Genomic DNA, 24,573 nt, shown 5'->3' on the forward strand with positions numbered 1-24,573 from the left:
GTACATTGATGCTGCTAGTAATTGCACTCAGGTAGCTTGGATGAAGCAAATGTTGAAGGATATTAGAGTTATTTATGATGAGCCTACTGTTATATACTCTGATAATTACAATGCTATTAACATGTCAAAGAATCCAATGCAATATTCAAAGATTAAACATTTGTCAATCAAATATCATTACTCGAGAGAGCAAGTCAGTGAAGAGAAGGTGAAGTTGGAGTATGTATCTACAGAGGAACAAATTGCTGATATTTTCAATAAACCTTTGCTTGAAGATACATTTATTTATATTTGAGAGAAAAGGTAGGGGTATCCACCCCTCCCGATGAGAATTAGATGCATTGAGTTGCATCAATCCGATGGATTTGAGAGCTTTATCTCTTTACCCAGATTGGTGAGTTGGTCCTGCTCCTCTGCCGGAGTAGTTTGTATTTTGGGGAGAGAGATTCATGATTATGTTTGGTTTTCTATTTTGAGAGCTTTGGCATTGCTGTCAAAGGGGGAGAGAGATCATGTGAAAAATTTCTTTCTAAGTCTTGATCTTAGGGGGAGTTTGCTAGAGATATCTTCTTTTCTTTTGCATTGATTATTTTTCACATCCATATGTTGCCATCAATGCCAAAGGAAGAGATTGTTGGATATTGTCATGCATTTCTTCTACTAGGATATGTTGTTTCCATTGATGTCAAAATATTCCTAGGTATTGTTCTGATGATTGTTGATTGGGAAGATTTCTTGATCCGATTTGTAGTGTTTTGCAGATTTTGGTATATTGTCCGGTATACTTCGGTATGATTAGATTTGGTGCTGAGATTTTGGGATATTACTTATGATGGTCTTATGTATCTTCATTTCAAATGGATCATGATTTGATACTCCACAAGTTATCTTTCTTCGTGACAGTTGGTGATTGGTTGTTTTCTTGAGCTTTCAGACATTGATCGATGAAGATTTGAAAAGTGGTGTTGGTGTAGTTGTTCCCGGTGATTCTAATGTTCTTATTGGTGTTTCCTAGTCATATCCTATTTTTTTTGGTGATCCACATTGATCGTTGTGGGATTTGTTGGTGGTTTCTATCAACCGGTGATGATTTGTGTGTTATGCGGTATTTCTAGTGGTGTAGCATGTTGCGGTTGATTGTGGCATGATTTTTGATAGATTTGTGCATTTAGGAATTTTATTTAGGACCATGATATGCTATGCAAATCATTATATTGGTCCAGTGGTCAATCTTTATATCATGTGATGTAATTTTGTAATTTAGGGTTGAGGGTTTGGTTGACCTTGTTGTCAAGGTTGATGAATTGTATATATAGGTGATATAGTCATGTAGTTTTGGCGTCGATGTTGTGTCTGTATTATTAGAGTGAGGTTTATGTGTGAACAATTGATTTATCCTTCGGTGTTGAGTTTGTGGTGAGATTGGTGTTGCAGGGTAGTCATTTGTGCTTAACCAAAACTGTAATCAGGCATTTGGAGATGCTATTCTTTTACTTCATTTCTCCTAGATTGTAGTCTAAATCTTATTGTAAGTCAGTGAGACTTCCCTAAGGGTTGTAGCCTTTCGGGCCATTATATTTGAGTAGTGAGCTCTAGGCAATGTGCTTGAATGCATGTGCATTCCGCATTGTAATATTTTCATATACTACTGCAGAGTATCATCTTACCATAGGTAGATTCCCACCGTGTTTTTTACCTTAACCGGGTTTTCCACGTCAAAATCTTGGTGTTGTGTGTTGTGCTATTAATTTTCTTATCATATATGTGTTTTGTTTGTTGTTTCGGTGAAGATTGATTCACCCCCCCTCTCAATCTTCCTTCTTGATTTCTGCTATCACCTTCCATCAAATTGCCTTTATCATCTCTAATGATTCCTCTAGTTGTAGCATCTCCTAAATTTCATTTGGAACACCCATCAAAGTTTATCTAACCCATCCTACTTCAGGTGGGATATAAATAGTGCTTTTTTTGAATTTTTATTTTTATTTTTTTATTTAGTTAATTTTTGTTAAATTTTTGAATTTTGTTTGATTCTAAGTTCCAAATAGGAAGACATATTTTTTGAGTATCTATAGCTCCTTGATCTTATGTTTTTATTTATGTTATGATGTATACTTAAGTACAACAAAAGGTGAGATTTGTTTCTATAAGTTGTCTATTATATGATGAGAAAATGAAGAATTTGTATTCCAGCTAATCACACTCTTTTGGCATTGGCATCTTGTGATGGTTAAGTTGTGGTGTTGTTGTTCTTGCTATCAAGCTTCAGACCCCATTGGGGCAAGATTATTGCATGTTTAAATAGGTATGAGGTCTCCCATTTGTGGCCTCACTAGTTCATAGCTCTGAGTCAAGCAATGTTTACCTTATTTAAAAAATATAAAAATCACACTCTTTTAGAGATATAGGAGAAAGCCATGTAAATCAGAGTTGGAGAAGATTTTTAGATCATACCTCCCTTGAGTAAGAGAAATGGAAAAAAAAATCTATATTATTTTATGCTTCATAACATAAACTACATCTATTAATAATTTGAAAGCCTCTTTTTTGTAAATTATCAGTAGGCAAGATCTTTCTATGAGTTGTTGTCCACCAAAAGAAGTTAACTTTGGAATCATATGGGGGTCCTAAACTAAATTCAAATCAAAGTTTGAAGTTTGATTTTGAGGATCCAACAAAGAATAAAAAGATTTCACTAAGAAGCATCTTGAGGGGAGAGGAGTTAGAATACATTCATCCATCCTATTAAGAGAGCAAAAAATGTGTTTTTGAATTTGTTTCTTTAAAATTTGAACTACATTATATAAAATTTGTTATGTACATTCCTCAGGGCTTTGTCACCCTACCATTGATTCTTGAAATAATGTCTTTAATCTGGTTGAATTAGTTGTTAGTTGACGAGGGAGGAATTTCAAGCGAAAAGTCATTCCAAAAATAAATTCTCTTTCCATCACCTATTCTACATTTGATACCATTTTTGAGAATATTTTTGACTTAGAATATTGTTCCACATAAAAAAACTTGGGGAAGCTCTTGATTGGATAAAAGGCATTCTTGTTTAGAGTTTTCCATATATTTTGCTTTTAAAATGACCACCTAGTCTTTTGTATCCTCAAGTAAATTCTACCCAACCATAGAAAGAAGGGCTTTATCAAATACTTGGACTGTTCTTACCCATAGATCATCTAACCTCATGGGTTTACAAAATTTCTCCCATTTAACAAGAGCCATTCGTGAATGATCTTCTGCCCCTATCAAGATAAATTTTCTCTAAGTTTGTTCAATCTTATCAGAGATTAAAATAGGAATCTTGACGAAAGATAAATAGTAGATTGAAATATTTTGGATGAAGGCTTTTGTAGTTGCAATTTACTAGCTTGTTTGAGTATTTTCCCTTTCCACCTAGCAAACTTTTTTTGAAATATTTCCACTATTCTTATCTAAAAAGAGTTTGGAGGATTTTTTATAGTCAAAGGAGGACCAAGGCAAGTAGTTAGTAAATCAACACATTGAAATTGGAGGATTCTCACAATTTTCTCCTTGACATTGATCATTGAATTAAAAAATTACAACACACTTTTACTATAGTTTATCTACTATCTTAAAGCTTTAGCATACTCCTCTAGAATTGATTTCTATTGTCTAGCTTCAACATTGAGGCATCACTAAAAAATATAATGTCATTAACAAATTGTTGTTGAGTGGAGGGGGGCAATGAGGAGATGACTTTAACACCCTTAAGAGATCTTAAATTTAGCTTCTTTTAAATTTTTCCCTAAGAACTTCTACCACAACAATGAATAAATAAGGGGATAGGGAGTCTCCTTGTCTTAAGCCTCTTCCATAGTTGAAAAAGCCCCTTGGAACACCATAAACAAGAAAGGAGCAATTAGTAGTAGTAACACATGATTTGGTCAAATTGAGAATTTTATTTTTAAAACCGTATTTCTATAACACAACAAATAAAAAAATCCACGACACTATGACCTAAGCTTTAAAAATATCCAACTTCAAGATCATAATTGGTTTTCTGTTGTATTTAAGTGGATGTACTTATGGGTGGAAATAACAACATAATTTTTTTTTGAACTTTGACAAACCCCTTTTGATTCATAGATACTAAGCAATGAAGAATATGTTTTAGTTTTTTAACTTAAAATTTAGAAAATATCTTGTAAGTGATATTACATAGGTTGATTGGCCTATAATCTTGCATTGAAGAAGCTTTGAGTTTAATGGGAATTAGTAATATAAAAGTGGAATTCATTTTTTTTAGAAGCCTCCTTGATCTGATGAAATCCCTTACAAAATTAGAAGATCATAAACAATAATATCCCAAAAATCGTAAAAGAATGATGGAGGAAATCCATCAGGGCTCACAACTTTCAAATCAGCAAAGGAGAAAACTGCATTTTTGACCTCTTCTGAAGAAACACTTTTATAAATTTTGAGATCTTAGTTAGTTAAAAAATTAGGAATAACAATTAATCAATCTTCAAGACCTAAGAAATTTGGATTAGAATCTACAAGAGTTTCTCTCAAGAAAGAAACAATAGTGTAATTCCTGCCAAAATACCCTAAGAGAAAATAACTAATCTAACTAACATTTTTTTTAAATATCTACTAGTGCAACATAATAAACTATCATTACTCAAGATCATAGATTAACATCTACATTAATGATCAAAACATCATGACCATAACCATATCCATAGCAATGCATAACAAAAGTGGAAATAACAATACATCTTTCTAACATACATTCCCTAGGGTATCTCAATGCCATTACCTATTATCATCAATACATAAACACATCCATATCATAAACCATTGACATCTATTACAACCATTACATTCCTACCCAATTAATTTATATCTTTCTTCACATGAGAATCATAAACTATCAAACGCATATCCTATCATATTCCCATTAACTCTCTAAGTTCATTTTAAAACACCAAATCCAAACATTCCTAATTTCCTTATCTTTCTTCACTAACCATATAACTTAATATGAATCCAAATATCACTATCTTACATATTGAGAAGTCTAATTCATTTCCTTCCTTTAAAATCATCATACATTCCATCAAGATAAATATATACAAAACCATGCAATTCTATATAGCAAGTACTAGTTTACTTTCCATATAATATTACTTATAACAAGATTATCTCATAACACCATTTCCTATGATAAGGATACACATGGCTAACCATTTAAAATATTATTCCAATATAGGTCTCAATCTTTTTTCTACCTAACAAGCATTCCTACAACATGAACCATACAAAAAATACAACATATTATTCCATTACAAGACCATAGTTTCTACATCATCATGTCCTATTACATAAGAATACAAGGTACAAGAGTACAAAATATATTTTACATCTATATGTCATCATGATACAATATACTATCTCAAATACATAGAGATCATCTCCACAACTATCCGCATAATGAGGAATCATAAAATCCATATCCACGCACACTACCATCCAATGAAGAACATCCCAATGTAAGAAGGCATTAAACCACCCAACCATGTGGAATAGAATAAGAACCACCCCCCATGCTAGGAGATGACATGGGGTTCCAACTCACACTCGAGACCTAGGATGACACCTAACAACTAAGGAACCCAACATGACATCCACAAGATAACATCCAAGAACAATGAATCAAATCACATCACAAGGCTAATCGTAAATCAATAAAATCCCAGAGGCATAATCAACAAATAGGGTATAAGGATCATGTACACATTTAGGGAAAGATTGTCATCACATGCTATCCTCACAAAGAAGGAGCCATGCCACACCTTGATAGACATGTGAAACCATCTCAACCTTGGAACCAATCATGGGAGATCGATTTATTGCTCCAATGGTCTTCCCAAGCTCATCCTAAGTAAACACTCAAGGGCTATGAGGTGGGGCACCAAAAGCAATTTAATTATCTTGATTAAGTGAACTACTAATTACCCATTCACACTAATCAAATTATTATGGTTATCACTTGCAATTAAACATAAATTCTTCATGTGGTCCCATGACAGGTCTAGACCCTAAGCATCCTCTCCAGGAACCTCTTAGAAGCCTATTGCTCATGACCCCGATCCTACATATGCAAGAACCCACTCTCCCTATCCATGGACCAAGACCTTAGGGTAGAACATAAACATAATGACATCACAATAACATCATGAAGGCTCAAAAATAGATGAATGCAAAATCATAACATAACTGTAAAAATACTGAAGCACATATGAACCATAAAGCCAAAACACAAGCACGAGCCTTCACTAATTAAAGAAATACAATAAAAAAGAGTAGGGTATGCATTCCTCTTACTCAAACATATCTAAATACATTCTTAACAGTGAGCCACAATCCTCTTACTGGAGTTTACATAAATCATTCCTCAATAGCAAGGTATTTTCCCTCTTGTTGGAGCTAGTCAAACACATATGCACAATCCTTAACGATAAGGCACAAACTGTTGAAATCAAGGGAGCACTGAGAGTGGGGGGGGGGGGGTGAATCAGTGTTCGACAAATTTTAACTTTAATGATCTGATCATTCAACCACTTAATGCAAATAAAGAAAAGTAAAGTGCAGAAAACACAAAGCAAAGATCAACAGTACCATAACACCAAGATTTTTATGTGGAAACCCGATTAAGGGAAAAACCACAGTGGGATTCAAACCCACAATATTAATATACTCTGTTAGAAGTATAAAAATATTACATAAGAGGAATGCACATGCATTCAGGCTCACTACTCACTACCTTACAAAATGATTATAAAAGTTATAAGAGGGTTTTGAACTATTTGAACCTTGACCACACAAACAACCATCAAAATCACTCTGCATGATCCACATAGATAATATTCACATGCTACAACCAATGAACATTGTTCTACTAGAAAACTGTCTACTGGATCTTCCAGCTTACTCAAAACTTATCACCAGATCCCACAAACTTGGAATAATATATATCACATGACCAAAATGCTTTACTGAGATCTGCAACAACAAATACTCAACACAACCGAATCACCAAACACAACATTGTACATTCTGTCGGATGACCTATTCTTCTCACTGAACCTTACCGAAAATTACCAAACCTCAATCATGAGCTGCAAAGTAGATATCTAACTCAAGTTGGCTCAAGTTGCCATCAATAACAACATCTGATCATAAATGCAATGTATCTTGCCAACACAAACCATCCTATCAGAGCTCAAATCACACATAAAATGATCAAGATAACATCAAGAAACAAATTTGAGAACTTAAATCAATCGCAAGAAGCCTCCGGTAAAAGTAGAAAATCTGAAAAAGCAATCACATTAAGCAAAACTGACAAAACTAGCAGCTTAGGGTAGATCGACGCATTAAAAGCCCAGTCTGGTGCATCTGAGAACCAGATTAGCACATAGAAGACATTACCTAGTGCATCCAAGATATATTTTAGCACATTTATGCCAAGATTTAGCACATTCAGTTTAGAGAGAAAAAATAAGGGAAAATGAACAAAATAGGTGACAAAACGTGCCCAGTTTCTCACATAGGCTTGCAAATGAGTAGATGACTCTTGATGAGCCAAAATAATGGCTCCATTTTTTCATATTTTGTCATAAAAACTCTTGCTTTGGTCATATTTTTGGACAATGTTTGGGTTATAGAAATTTCTTGGTTGATGTCTTTTTAGTATTATTACATCTAATTTATCCTAGACCTAAGGTTGTTAACTGATGATCTTTATACATTCAAACTATGAAAATTATCTGAATTAATCTTAAAATATGGTTTAATTTATATTATGTTAGCATCAATGGATGCACATGCTTTTGTGCACATTAATGCCATGATGCAAGAACAACCAAGATGAGAAGATTACTAAGCTAGCAGTTAAGGAGACACATCATCATGCCAAAGGATGCAGACCTAGTCAAAGTGGACCAGCATTGAAGGATTCCATATCCAATTGACCGCTTCCTCAATAGAGAAATTAATGGAGCATTCATGATTGTTCCTAATGAAGCATAAATCTAGGAAAGGAGGTTGCACTATATTTTCTCAGTAGTAGGACAATTGTTTGTTCTACATTTAATGCGCTGACTTCTTCTTTTAATGTAATAAATCCTACTCACCTATTCTTTTGGAATGTGGGCTAATCAATTGAAATTTTTTTATAATTTTTATTTATAAATAAAGGTCTCTACTTTGTCACGGGGGTAGATAGTGCGACCATAGAGTTAGTAGTATTTTGGTTCTCAAACTTATGTGTACTAAAATTAACTTAAAATGAATAAGATGATGGTGGTGGTATTATGAGTTTATCAATTGTTTGTTGGCATTTTTGATGTTTATGTTGTGATTGTCATTGATGGATACACACTTGTACTGAGAACCCTTTTATATGTATGAGCTAGAGCTCAACCGGTATTTGTTCCAATTGGTATGTTGTATTCTAGTCTCTAGACTATTGGTGATTTTGCAGAATGTGTTTCCCGGTCTGAAGTGGCATGTCGACCCCAAGCGGTTCATAGATCTCAACCGGTATGAAGGAGCAAAGCGGCATAACACATTCTTACCACTCTTCATTTTTGTCAAACCGGCAACCGGTATTTTGTATGAACCGGTAATACTCTGTGATGAGTTACCAACCGGCATTTTGTGATGAGTTACCAACCCACCAATTGATTGATGGTGCCAACACACTGACAGTGCTTTTTGTGTCATGTTACTAAGTATGTCTAGATTCATTGAACCTAGGAAATTGTAATGTAATCCTATTGGACCGACATGAAATCAGATTCATTTAAAAGGACATCATGTCTAGGGTTTTAAAAGTTGTTGAAGTTGTTGTTGTTGCTGAAAGGTTTATGTTGTGCTAGGGTTTAAGGTGATTATTGAGTTGTTGAAGCATGATCTTATCTGAGAAGATCAAGTTGTAAGTGAGAGAGACAGAGAAGACTGAAGTAATGCTGAAGTGCATTAGCATCAAACTATACTAGATCTAATCAAGCAGTCTATGCTATTAGATAGATCAAACACTTGTTGATTACTCACATCTTTGACAAGTCTATAGCCCTTAACCGGGTAGGCCCAAAAGCCTTTGTAAAATCCTCTAAGAAGGTGGTTCACTTCTGTGAATCTAAAATCCTCTAGCAAGGTAGTCCTTAATCGGACTTATCTCCTAATAGAGATTGAGATTCCTAACAGGATCTGTTCTGGTGAAGAACATTGTAAGACCTTAACCGGTCTGACCTTAATTGGTCTGGTTTCTATTCTGTAGATAGTGACTTGTGAGTTCCATCTCACCGTGGTTTTTCCCAGTTGGGTTTCCACGTCAAATATCTTGTGTTATGGTTGTATTTCTTTTGTGGGTGAATGCTTTATTTGCACTTTGGTTTGCATATGTGATAACCGGTCTGTCTGTTAGACTGTTTTACCGGTTTGCCTTTAGACAGTTTAAGTATTTTAGTGCATTGATTTTTGGCATACTAATTCACCCCCCCTCTTAGTATTCATCAATTGGTATCAGAGCCTATCTTTCTATAAGTTTAACCACTTGGAAAGAGATATGGAGGAATACACCTTGAGGGAACTTACTCAACGACTCACTCAGTCTGAGAAAGCCTATGATGATCTTATGGTCAAATACAAGGCATCTCAAGCAAAAAGGAGAGAACATGCAGAGAAGCTGATGGATCTATCTGAAAGTAGTTCTAAAGATGAAGCTAATATGGAAGCCATTATTGTAGAAGTAAATAAGCTGAATGATTCAAACTCTAATTTGAGAAAGGAGTTAGAAGGACTGACTATTTGGTTTAGTCAAGAGCTTGAGAACCAGAGGAAAGCTGAAGATTGGGTAAAGGACAGAGATCATGAGATCTCCAAGTTGAAACATGAGATTAGTGCACTGACAGCTCACCTTCATGAAAGTAGGATGGAAAAGGAAGACATGCGAGGAGAGCTGAACATTGCCATCTCTGAAAATGCAAGTCTAATGGAGACCAATACTGCTATTTCCAAAGAACTCTCTGAGTCAAAGGAAATACTTGCTAAGTTTAGAAAAAGTACTATCAAGCTAGAGCAAAAGCTTGAGTCATCTAGACCAGTAAAGAATACCAATGGTCTTGGTTTCTCTGGACATGAGGAAGGAGAATCCTCAGGAACAAATGCTGAAGCATCAAAGAAGCAATCAACACTCAAAGGAAAAGGTAAGCAAAAATTCAAACTTGTTTGCTTTAACTGTCTTAAAGAAGGACACGTTGCCAATGTATGTAGGAGCAAAGCCTACAATAATTTTCCTTATTTTATCAACAATGTACCTAGATCCAAGTTCAATGGACATTGTTATGCATGCAACAAGTTTGGGCATAGAGCATCTGAATGCAGGTCTGTCATGAACAATACCAGAAGATATCCTCAGAGGACCCAAGGAGCTGGTCCAGAATCTTTTGTGAATTGGAACCCTAACTGGTTTAATGCCTACAATTATCAGTCAGGAAACAATGGCTATCAATCGACAACAGGATGGAGAGAAAACTGTTGGACTTGTCATGGACATGGTCACACTGCTGCTACATGCAGAAGAAAAAATGGAAACATGAACAATGGACCTTGGTGAGCACCTGGATTGGTTTGCTATCACTGCAACAAACTGGGTCACATTGCAAGGTTCTGCAGAAGCAAAAAGAGTATATCTGATGATATACCGGTCACTCAGAAAGGAGAAGTTGATGTTGAAAAAGTTCAAGAGGACATGAACAAAACCTGGAGGAAGAAACCAACAATGTTGGAAGAGGAACTGGTTCTGCACCTAGTGTGGAAATATCAAAACCAACAAACTAAGCTCCAAAGAGGCTTAGCTAGGGGGAGCAAATGATGAAATGATTGTGAACCCCCATTAACACCAGTAAAAGACCTTAACCGGTATGTAATACCTGTCGCTTGGCAGAAGACTGGAAATGGTAAAAGAGGCAAATTAGGGTTTACGCCCTAATAGAGGAGCATTTATGGTGGTAGGTGAGAGACATGTATAAAAACATATTTCAAATCATTTCTCACTATTTGTTTTTGAGCGAAGAAAAGTTTTTCAAGTGCAGAGCGAAGAAAAGGCGATTTGAGCTAAGATTTCAAGAAATTGATAAATCTTGAAGGAGATTCAAATCCAGTTTGCAAGCGGTCGAGGAGAACACAAAGCAGTGATTTGGCAACTGATAGAGAGTGGAGTAAAGAAGAACCAGGAATCCCTAAATTCGCATTGTAAAGGTATTTTTCGTGTTCTTGAAATACTCAACAATGGCTTCCGCATCTCATACCAGTTCTAGTACATCCATTGAGTCGGAAAGCTTTATTTAGAGGAAGTCCAAATATAATGTCTTATCACAAGTTCCGACTGGAGTCATAGTTGAAGAAGGAATTTTAGACTATATTGATTGCAAAATAGAAGACCTAGGGTCTCTAGCTAATCACACCCAGTTAGGTTTATTTTGTTGTAAGGACAAAAAGATCAAACTGGAGTTTAGTATCCTAGAGAAGAAGAAACTCCATAATGCAGTATATTTTCTAGAAGACTTCACAGAGGATCACATCAAGATCATCTTGAGTAGAGTCCATAGTGACAAAATATACCTAGAGAGGACACATGATATCACACTGTAGGAAATTCATGTAGTCACTAGTTTTTGCAACACAGGGGAAGTGCCAGCCCTAAGAACGGTAAGCAAAACTGAAATGGCCAAGCTCACCGGTTCAACAAGTGACTCTCGAGGAATGACAGTAAATCCTATCAAGGATGATCTAGTGAAGTACGCTTGCATGGTGATAGGCTACAGAACATTCTCAGGCAGCAGGATTAATTCTGTATTTGCTGCAGTGGTAAATGTTGCTTACCGGATGATTAAAGAGGATGCATCATTTGACCTTTGCACTGGTATGCAGAGGCAACTCCCGTTGAACCTAAAGGTGATCAAATAGGACAATGCACTGAGGTTTAAGTTTGGACAAGTATTGATAGGGTTGTTCTTCTATTTCCAAGGCTACTTTCCTAGAGTAGGAGATGTCCAATGGTCTCCTGACCAACTGGTAACCAAGCAGATCAAGGAAAGCATACAAGCCATCAAAACCGGTTACCCTAAAGTACTGAACAAATATTTTGATGAGTTCAGAATAAAGATGAGTCAAAGGGTAAGAATCTCAGGTCACATCGTTAACAAATATGAAGATGACATCTATTTCACTATTCAGGTGGACAAATGCTTAATGGAGGCTGTTGAGCCTAGAATGGAGGAAGTAGAACCAATGGGCTATGAAGTTATGTATGATATGCTGGAAAGGTATGCCTCAACCCTGATTGCCTCATCTCTTGATCCAAAGGATAAAAGGACTAGAACCTACTTGGAGAGGATTGCACCGGCTGAAGAACCATCGGTTAAGAAAGGAAAAGAACTAGCAGCAAAGAAAGCCAAAGCAGTGCCTACAGCATCGACACCAGCTACCACTGCAACTCCAAGAGTGACCAAGCGGTCACCTGTAAAGAAGAAACCAGAGGTGACACTAGCAAAAGTCTTTGAAAGAAAAAGGAAGACTAAGACAAATGAACCAGACTCTGAAGAGACCGAGTCTGATGAAAAACCAAAGAAGGCCAGACAGACAAAGAAAATGAAGAAGAATGAACCGACAACATCCGCACCGGTAAATATTGATATCTCCTCATACAAACCTTTCACACATTTTCAAAGGACAGTTAAGAATATTAGGAGGAAATTACTTCATGATTTAGTAGATTATTATGATGATTTTAGTGATGAGGAAAAGGGAGAAGTATTACAAGAAATCATCATTTATTTGTGTAAAAATGACCAGTCACCATCGGAGATTAAATCTCAGACATTGGATTCTTTATTTAAAGCATTAGATAATAAATGGTGCATTGCCATTGAAAAAGAACAGGAGATTAGGGAGAAAGTCTTTGCACAGTACTTTCCCGACCTCTCAAATTCAAAATTGTTTGATGTGTTGGACCAAAATAAAGGACTCTTCTTCACAAGGAGAAGAAGACTTTGGTTGTTGGAGGGGAGAATTGATGATGTTGAAAAAGATACTCATTAGCATATGGATTATGCTATCAACTCTCACAAAGCAAAAATGGCCAACCTCCAAGCGGAAAAAGAACCGGTTGTATCCAAACCGGATGAAGTTTTTGATGAAGAAGGAAACCTGATTGAAGAACCAATCGACACTATTGATGTCATGCCCTGGATGTAGAAGATGTCGCTCAAGACATACCTTTTAAGGGAGCAAAATAGGGGCAACAAGCCGAACAAGGTGGTAAGCAAGCTAAGGACACATAGGAAGTGGCTAAAGAAGAGGAAGAGAAGAAAAAGAGGAATGAAGATGAGAAAAAGAGAAAAGAGGAAGAGAAGAGAAAAGAGGAAGAGGAGAAATGAAAAGATGAAGAGAAGAAGAAGCAAGAAGAAGAAAGGAAGAAGAAAGAAGAAGAGGACAAGGAAGAAAAGAGGAAGAAAGAAGAGGACGAAAAGAAGAAGAAGGAAGAGGAAGAAAAGAAGAAGGAAGAGGAAGAAAAGAAGAAGAAGGAAGAGGAAGAGAAGAAGGAAGAGGAAGAAAAGAAGAAGAAGGAAGAGGAAGAGAAGAAGGAAGAGGAAGAAAAGAAAAAGATGGAAGAGGAAGAAAAGAAGAAGAAGGAGAAAGAAGAGGAGAAGAGGAAAGAAGAAGACATGAAAAAGAAAGAAGAGGAAGAGAGGGAACAAGAACAGAAGAAAGAAGTAGAGAAAAGGAAGAAGGCAGAAGCAGACAAGGCAACAAAAGCAATGAAGAGCACACAGATGGAGACTCCGAAGGCAACCGAGAGTCAAGCCAAACCGACTGATATCTCCAGTCCTATCGATCTCCAATCTACAAGTGAGTCAGAGCTTATGCAAAGCATCAAGGTTTCTCAAGAGCGCCTTGAGATCATTCACAGGAAAAAGGAATAGGACATAATTCAGGCGGCTATAGATACCCTTACTGGTTTAATCCCCGGTACCAATCTTCCTGACATTGAATCATCACTAGCACAGCTCAAACTTCTATGTACTGTAGTGGATGATCAGGTACAGAGCCTGGAAGAAGCAGCTGAGGCAAATGTCAAGAAAGAGCACCAAAAGGCTCTTAACATTGCTCTGGTGAAAAAGATGAATGAGCTTCGGTCTGAACTAGTAAAAGACAAAAAGGACATAGGGAATGCCCTGGATGAGGGAAACTTGCTACTAAGCAAAATCTATCAACCTCATCTATTCTATGATGATGTGCTAGCTAAGAAGCAAAAGCTTCAAATGGACTTACAGTCCTACTTGGGCACATTTAAGACACCTTATGATTCCTTTGCAACATATGGGCAAACTGTTCACCGGTTCCAGATCTAGTCAGCCAAGATGGAGCAAGAGATTAGTACATGATCTAAGGATTTGTAGGAGCTTCAACTAGTTTTACTTCCATGACTACAAATTCTTCAGAAGTGTTATCTGAACCTGGATGCCCTGACAGTCACGCAGGAGCTAAGCACATTTGATGCCATGGAGGAACAGGTATACCAGATGCAAACAGAAAAAGAAGTGGCCACCTCCCTACTTGAGTCTTGGTTGCTATCCATGAAACAATTTTTGCAGGACTATAAATCGGTTTTTGACAAGTATTATTCATTGTTGTCATAAACTTTTAGTTTTTTTGGAAACAAGGTTGTTCAGTGATACTTTGTCATTATTGGCAAAGGGGGAGAAGTATCTATTTTTGGTTTTAAAATTTTGATCTTCTGATACAGGGGGAGAAGTACTCTATCTATTTTGATATATGATATATGCTCTGGTGTCTAAATGATTATGCTCTATATGCAAAATTTCTATACATTGTGTTGATTAAGGGATAGTGTATATGCTTAGGGGGAGCAATTTTGTTAATGGCAAGTTTTTGTTGTAAAACACTTAGATGTCAAAATTTTATTTTCCTAAGTGTTGCCATCAATGCCAAAGGGGGAGATTGTTGGCATTTTTGATGTTTATATTGTGATTGTCATTGATGGACACACACTTATACCGAGAACCCCTTTATATGTATGAGCTAGAGCTCAACTGATATTTGTTCCAACCGATATGTTGTATTCTAGTCTCTAGACTATTGGTGATTTTGTAGAATGTGTTTCCTGATCTGAAGCGACATGTCGACCCCAAGCAGTTCGTAGATCTCAACCAGTATGAAGGAGCAAAGCTACATAACACATTCTTACCACTCTTCATTTTTGTCAAACCGGCAACCGGTATTTTGTATGAACTGGTAATACTCTATGATGAGTTACCAACCGACATTTTGTGATGAGTTACCAACCCACCGATTGATTGATGGTGCCGACACACTGACGGTGCTTTTTGTGTCGTGTTATTGAGTATGTCTAGATTCATTGAACCTAGAAAATTGTAATGTAATCCTATTGGACTGACATGAAATCAGATTCCTTTAAAAGGACATCATGTCTAGGGTTTTAAAAGTTGTTGAAGTTGTTGTTGTTGCTGAAAGGTTTATGTTGTGCTAGGGTTTAAGGTGATTATTGAGTTGTTGAAGCATGATCTTATCTGAGAAGATCAAGTTGTAAGTGAGAGAGACAGAAGACTTAAGTAATGCTGAAGTGCATTAGCATCGAACTATACTAGATCTAATCAAGCAGTCTGTGCTATTAGATAGATCAAACACTTGTTGATTACTCACATCTTTGACAAGTCTGTAGCCCTTAACCAGGTAGGCCCAAAAGCCTTTGTAAAATCCTCTAAGAAGGTGGTTCACTTCTGTGAATCTAAAATCCACTAGCAAGGTAGTCCTTAATCGAACTTATCTCCTAACAAAGATTGAGATTCCTAACAGGATCTGTTCTAGTGAAGAACATTGTAAGACCTTAACCAGTCTAACCTTAACTGGTCTGGTTTCTATTTTGGAGATAGTGACTTGTGAGTTCCATCTCACCGTGGTTTTTCCCAGTTGGGTTTCCACGTCAAATATCTTGTGTTATGGTTGTATTTCTTTTGTGGGTGAATGCTTTACTTGCACTTTGGTTTTCATATGTGATAACCGGTTTGTCTGTTAGAATGTTTTACTCGTTTGCCTTTAGACAGTTTAAGTGTTTTAGTGCATTGATTTTTGGCATACTAATTCACCCCCCCCTCTTAGTATTCATCATTGTTATCTAAGTTTTGGATGTACTCACTCAAGGGGGCCCAATTGGTGAGTAATTATTGTGCATTTGTTAGTTTTTATTTCGTTATAATTTCTATTTTGGTGTTCCACTATTCCTGCAGCCACTGGAAAGAATTTCTATGTCTGTTCCTGCAACCAAAGCAGACAAAGTAGTTCCTATCCGCTAACCGGAAATTTTTTATCAGTAATAGTTGCTTTAGTTGATTTCAATTGTGAGTTTTGATAAATTGTTATCATTATGATTCTACATATTTCTTTCGGAAACTTTTCTTTTCCTGCACTAAGATAAAATGGCTTCAACTCGAGCTTAGTGCACATATAGTGTTGGCCCATTTCAAGTTCATGACTCTGGTTGATAAAGTAAATGAATATTTTCCATAGGAAAGGTAGCTACTTAGTAAGGATGTCCAATACTTGAGCTAAGGTTTGAGAACCTAGTTACTATTCCAATTGTGAGGACCAACATTTTTGGCACCGTTGCCAGGGATGGTGCCAAAATAAGAACCTGTTGTAGCTATTAGTTTTAAGTATTTCAGTTTGTTTTAGGTTTAAAATTAGTTGTTGGAGTTCATTCATAAAATATGCATGCATAGAAGATGGAGAGATGAATTAGGAAGATTCCATCCCTCATAGCCTGCCCTTGAAATAAGCTCAAATCAAGCCCCAGATATAAATCCTTTTGCTGAAGCTTTTGTGGAAGCTAGAAACCAATGTATTTTTTATTTATCAGAAGGAGACCTTGATTTGTTAAACGAACCTCCTGAACATAATATTTTACCTCTGGTTCCTTATCAACCACAAATGGCAGCTCCCGGTGGAGGAGGACGAACTCCTAATCCCACCTTTGAATTCCCTATTTCAGACCAGTGTGATAATGCAAATCTCAAGAATATACCAGCCTCCTCTCTCCCAAAGGTCCATGGCTTGATCACAGAAGATCCAAATGCTTTTATGTTTGAATTTGATATTCTTTGTAGAAGTTATTATTATACTACTGATGCCCATAAACTCAAGCTATTCCCTGCTACTCTAAAAGAAGCTTCTCTTAGGTGGTTTATGAGTTTAGAGAGAGATGAAGTAACTACTTGGGATGAAATGAAGGAAAAATTCTTGGAGAAGTATAAAGATTACTACAGAGGAATTGATCGACATGGTGATGATATCTTCCGCATGACACAAAAAGAAGATGAAATTCTGGAAGACTATCTTGAGAGGTTTCTGTTTAGTGTCAGGAAGTCTAAGCATAGAACTTTAAATGAAGAATCCTTGAAATTGATTTTTCTAAGGGGAATCAATGAGGACTGCATTGAATCACTAGATCTCATGGGAGGAGGAGCTATTACTCAAGCTTAATGGGATGACATCAGGAAGATTTTTCAAAAATACTCAAGGGCTTCTGCCAAGAAAGGCAGATACTATATGCCTGGATCTTTAACAACAAAGGCCTCTTCAATAGTTTCAAGGATGGAGATAACTCATTTGCTAAAGGATTCCAAGGAGGAAATTATTAATAACATGGCCACTCAGTTGGATACACTTCAAACAAAGAAGAAGCAAGGAGAAGAAGAAGCAATGCTTGCTGAATTTCAATTTATGGAGATGATGAGCAACTCTTCTATGTTGCACAAAAAAGGCCATGGCCCCTAAGACAAGGTATGCCACATGATCCATCATCTTTTTCTGGTCCTTATATGAATTCTTATGCACAAAATAATTAGTGGTAACCTCCATATTCCCAAAACTTTGGGAACTATATACCCCAGTCTTGGAATAATTCATCAAATTCTTGCTCCAATTGTCAAAATCCTTCCTTTCAGTGGCAACAACCACAAGGGAATTGGTCACAACCTCAGGGTCATTGGCAACCATCCTAGATTAATTGGCAATAGTCACCTCAATGGAGGGGAAGTTAGCAATGACCAAATCAATCCTTTGGTTTCCTGCAGCCACCACAACAGTCCCAACAACCAACCTTAATGCCACCATATGCTAGTGCTACTCCATCTAAGTCCACTCAATTTCCAACTCATCCTATGCCAAATCCTAATAATAAACCTTCACAACAACATCAAATTTATTTAGCTGATCCTAATCAATACCCTGCATACTCACTTAGTGTAAGTGATATTCATTTGTGGTAAGGAATTACCTGCCCATTTCCTCCATTTATAATTGAATTACCATAAGAGGAAATTGCACAAGATACTATGCCTAACCAACCTACAAATTCTAAATAGGTACCTCAATTTGAAAATTTAGGCACACCTATTAGAACACACCCATTTCCTCAACGATTGCAGGTAGAAGTGATTAGGCAACAAGATGACATAGCCTTTGACCTTATTGATCAGTTAAAACATATATGTGTAAAGATTCCACTATTCCAAGCTATTAAGGATATTCCCATATATGGTAAAGCTATTAGAGAGGCATGTCTAAATAAACTTGGATGAAAGAAAAAGGATCCACAAACAATCCATGTAATGGGGCAATTGGTTGATATTAAGTTGGGTAGAGTTATTGTCCCTAAGTATTCTGATCCTGATAGTCCTATTGTGAAAGTGGTCATCAATGGAACTCAAATTAAGAATTCCCTAATAGATTTAGGAGCAACTATAAATGTTATGACCAAGGATGTCATGCAACAAATCAGTATTACTAGTCTTAGGTCTACTCCAACAGTCTTGCATCTTGTAGATAGTTCCATTGTTTGACCTAATGGGATGTTTGAGGATATTTTTGTCACTTTAGATTATTGGGAATATCCAACTGATTTAATGATACTCCCTCCTAAAGAAACATTGGGGGGATATCCAATTATTCTAGGAAGACCTTGGCTTGCTATAGCTAATGCATACATAGGGTGTAGATTAGGGGATATGACCATTTCAGATGGTATCACCACTAAAAAACTTGCACTATATCCACCTGCACTACCTCAACTTGATCAAGAGAAAATAGTGTGGCCAAATGTAGGAGAAGAAGTAGAGGAACTTAATTTTGTTCAAAAACTTATGATGTTGACCAGGGAACCGTTCATAAAACTCCAGGAGGATGATAAGATACTTTTTAACATCATGAAAAATCATTATGGTTCAACCTAGCAATTACCTAGTCTACCAGTGTGTCCTTTGCATACTCTTCTTCCATATACAAGTTCTGTGGGTTCTCATACAACCATAGATATACTTCATACCTTGTTGCCACAATAAATCCAAACTTCTTGTTTAACTAAAGTGTCAAAGACTTAGTCAATTGCTCAAGTAGATACTTGAATATCAATAGTCAGCTAACAACATATCAAAGATTGTCTTTGACATAACTACTCAAGACCCATAAACAGGCTTTTGCATGGGATTATCATGATATGAAGGGATTAGATCCTAAGTTGTGCACTCATAGGATTTATTTTAGAGAAGATTGTAAGCTAGTTAGACAACCTTAATGAAGGATCAATCCTACATTAAGGGAAATAGTCAAGGAGGAATTGCAAAAGTTGCTCAATGCAAGGTTTTTTTAATCCTATTTCAGACAGTTTATGGGTATCTCCTCTGGTCATAGTTCCTAAGAAGGGAGGTATATGGACAATTTGTGTATACTATAGGGAGATCAACACAACCACTAAAACATATCATTTCCCACTTCCTTTCATTGATAAGGTGTTAGATTCTTTAGCAGGAAAATAATACTTCTCATTTTTGGATGGGTTTAGTGGTTATAATCAGATTAGAATTGCTCCAGAAGAATAGGAAAAGATAACCTTCACCCACCCTTGGGGAACGTATGCCTATTCAATTCTTTGATTTGGTTTGTGTAATGCTCCTGCAAACTTTCAGAGGGCAGTCCTCAATATGTTTTTAGATATTGCCCTTGATTGCATGTAAATCTATATGGACAACTTCATTGCTTATGGAATTAATTTTGAGGAAGCATTGTACAATCTTGGTAAGGTGTTTCAGTGGTGTGAAGATCATAATTTGTCCCTAAATAGTAAAAAATGCTTCATGATGATGCAAGAAGGGATAGTATTGGGGCATCATAGCTCTCAATCAGACATTCAAGTCGACCATGCCAAGATTGAGGTAATAATCAACCTCTCTATCCCTACAAAATGAAAGGATCTCAAGATTTTCTTAGGCCATGTGGGGTACTATAGAATATTTATAAAGGGCTTTAGTAAGATGGCATGCGCTTTGTATTCTATTTTGACATAGGATGCTGAGTTTGAATGGACACCAATATGTGAACAAGAATTTTTCAAACTCAAAGAAGCTTTAACCCAAGCTCCGGTACTCAAAGGACCTGATTGGTCTCTCCCTTTCCACATTCACACTAATGCATCAGATTTTGCAATTGGAGAAGTCTTGGGATATAAACAAGGAACTATAGAGAATGCAATTTTTTATATCAGTAAAACATTTTAGGGACTTGAGCTAAACTATATTGTTACAGAGAAGGAAATGTTAGTTGTTATCTATTCTCTCAACAAGTTCTGACACTACATCACTGGCTATCAGATATTTGTGCACATTGATCATGCAACCATCAAGTACCTTATGAATAAAAGTTCCATTTTTGGTAGATTGACATGATAGTTGTTGCTTATGTGGGCGTTTGATATTACGATCATAGACAAGCTAGGTTAAGAAAATGTAGTGGCAAATTTTCTGTCTAGACTACAGACAAAGGATGATCTTGCAACCATTGATGATTCCTTTCTAGATGAGCATTTGTTTTCAATTAATATACATCTTCTATGGTATACTGACATAGCTAACTACCTAGTAACTAACAAAATTCCTTCTCATTTCTCACCCAAAGAAAGAAGGTTACTTGTAGAGAAGAGCTTCAATTTTTCATGGATAACAGATTTCTTATTCTATACAGAACTAAATCAAGTTATGAGAAGGTGTGTTCAGGAAGATGAAACTTATGTCATTCTTCATGCTTGTCATGATGAGCCTTGTGGAGGACACTTTGCTGCCAAGAGAACAACTATAAAGATCCCGAACACATGTTATTATTGGTGAACTTTGCATAAAGATGTGGTCAAGTACACCATAAAATGTGATAGATGTCAGAGGATGGGCAGACCCACTAGATTGGATGAGATGCCTTTGCATCCAGAGGTGGTTGTTATAACATTTGATAAATGGGGGTTAGATTTTGTAGGACCTATTGATCCACCACCCTCAAATAGTAGATCATACATCCTTGTGTGTATTGACTATGTCACAAAATGGGTTGAGGTAAAAGCATTCAAACATGCCAGAGACAACAAGGTAGAAAAAGTTTTATATGAGGAAATATGTACAAGATATGGAGTTCCGTGGGAGATTGTGACTGATCAAGGGGCACAATTTACTTCCACTTTGATCACAAATTTAGTCAACAAGTATAATTTAAGGCATAGGAAGTCAAGACCCTACCATCCTCAAGCAAACAGACAACTGAAATAACCAATAGATAAATTGAGTCTATACTTACCAAAACAATAGCCTTCTATTGAAAGGATTGGTCTAGTAGGTTGTCAAAATAAGTTTGGGCATATAGGACTGCATGGAAGACAACTATAGGCTTTACACCCTTTGAGATGGTATATGGGAAAATGGCTATGATGCCTGTGGAGTTTGAGAATAAGACACTTCAAACAACCATAGAATTAGATATGTCTCTCTCTGCAGCTCAACAGGATAGATTCTTGTAGCTTAATGCTTTAGATGAAATCAAGAAGTCTGTCATGCAACACACATAAACAATTCAGAATCAGTGCATGAAATGACATGATAAATATATTAAAGACAAGACATTCAAACTAGGAGATTGGGCCCTTTTGTATGACTCCAGGTATAAGGATAATTTGGGGAAATTGCACACATGGTGGTTAGGGCCCTATGAAGTGATTGAAACATTTCCAAATGGTGCCGTACAATTGGCTACTATTGATCCTATAAAATTCAAGTTGTTGGTAAATGGACATTGGTTGTGCCTCTATCATAGGCCTATTTCCAAAGAGGAGTTCCTTCAACAATTTCTAACTCCAGAAGCTTCTGAGATTCCTACAACAAAAGTAGGGGGACTTATAGTCCCACCTTCTTCCTAATTTCTTGCCACATTCACTCATAATAAATAATTCCCATGGAGGTACCCTTCTTTGCTAATAAATATTCCATTTTTGTACTCACCCATCACTCTTCCATATCATTTTATTTTCATCATTTATTTCTCCACCTCACTTGTCATACATAGTGGTTAGACTTTAGTCATGATGGATTTCTCCAACTACAATCATTATGTCACAATAATAGGTACACTCGTGTATATTTATTTTTATTGTATGCATTTATTAAAGCATAATTCATATCATAATGATATTTGCATAGTTAATTTTTTAGTCACCCTTTGCATGTGTGGACACATGTCACACCTTAGGTTGGGGGGGAAGTACAGTAGTAAATTATTCGTATGGAATTATTCTTATGTCATCCTGAATGAAAATGTCACCTCACATAAACATAAAAGTTATAATTTAAAACCATTACATTTTGATGTGATATTAATTAGAGTTGTAGTAGGGTTGTTTGCAAACATGGTATATTTCCTTTTGAGAATTCACAGTCTTAGGCCAAATTGAACATATTTATATAGTGGTGTGTTGTGAATTCCAATGAGGTAATGGGTGGTCTGCCAGTTTGCCATGAATCTATAGTGCATGATGTCCTTCTACACGATCAAGTTTGTGGATCTGAATTCCGCAACAGTGGTTGGATATATTATTTTCTTAAGTTAACTGAGTTTAATGAGGATATTGCAAGAGAAATCACTTGAAAATTTTTAGATGGGGAAGCTCAAGTGAAAGGATCAAGAGTTATTACAATAGAGGAGCAGATTGCAGAGGTAACAGGGTTGCCAACCGACAGAGAGAAATACCCCAAAACAAAAGACACATGAAGTGCGAGGGTAGAATTTATGCAACCAAGTGACCCACATTTGGTAATAGATAAGAAGGGGACCAGATGAGAATCCCTTCCTCTTAAATGAAAAGAAATGGCATTGTATATCATGAAGTATTTGACTTGTGAAGGGAGGTACTCATGCCTGCATTCCCACCATTTTAAGCTCCTGAGACATCTGCATCATGGAAGGAGAATGAATGTTCCAAATGTGTTGTATAATCTTCTTTCCAATAGTGCAGCAAAGACACAAAAAGGTAGGTCTCACTCCGTTACTCACCATTATTTGATTAAATTATTGGTAGAGAGGTCCTTGAGACATGTTTCCCAAATGACCTGGGATGAATTTGTAAGGGTTAGAAGGTTTAATATTGTGGGTCCTGTAGCTAGGAAATTAGAAATCATCAAAGCAAATCAATATTAGTCATAGCTCAATCACAAAAGCTCAAATGCAACGATCAATCCTAACACACTCAATAAAGACATGAAAAAAAAACATTCAAGATTTGAAAATTAAGCAAACCAAATGCAGACTTGAACGTCTCCTTCATGTGGCTCCATTATCCTTCTTTCTCCTTCAAATAGCTTTGTTGTGGATCTCACTTACTAGTGCATGATCATGATATGAAAGCAAGTAGACAAGATAGTAGCGCAAGAATACTCAAAGCGTGATTGATTCGACAAAGTGATTACAAAAAGTGATTTGAAAAAGTGATTAGTCTTGATTGAAGAAATTCATCCAATTTATAGATAAATTGGAGAAAAGACAAGATTAGCATGAAATTGATATTAGAGGCAATTGATTTCAAAAATGGTAAAATTGAGTTGAAGGAAGAAGGTTATGACACCTTCTATGTCAATTATTATGACATATTGCCAATGCAAAGGTTAGAGGACTAAAAACCTATGACATCTTGCTATGCCAATAGTATGACGCATGAGAAATTCATGCTTCCACCGAAGCACAAAAATAGGGAGAGACTAGAGAGAAATTGATTAGGTGGAAATTGAATTTGACAAATTAGAAAATAGGTGGAAATTAGGAATTAGGAAATTAGAAAATTAGAAATGAGGAAATTAGGAATTTAGTGAATTAATTAATAATTTTTCATTTATTAATTAATTCACAAAGAGGGAATTTAGAAATTGATGAAAAATTAGGAAATTAGGAGCTAGGAGAAATTAGGTAAATCAATTAATAATTTGTCATTTATTAATTAATTCACAAAAAGAGGATAATTAGTTAGCCAATTAAATTAAACATTTAATTGTGACACGAAGACCTAGGATAAATAAATAAATTATTTAACCTAGAGGGAGAAAATGGAGAGAAAATGACAAACAGGGTTAA

This window comes from Cryptomeria japonica, chromosome 2 (assembly GCF_030272615.1).
Source record: "Cryptomeria japonica chromosome 2, Sugi_1.0, whole genome shotgun sequence".
Lineage (NCBI taxonomy): Eukaryota > Viridiplantae > Streptophyta > Pinopsida > Cupressales > Cupressaceae > Cryptomeria > Cryptomeria japonica.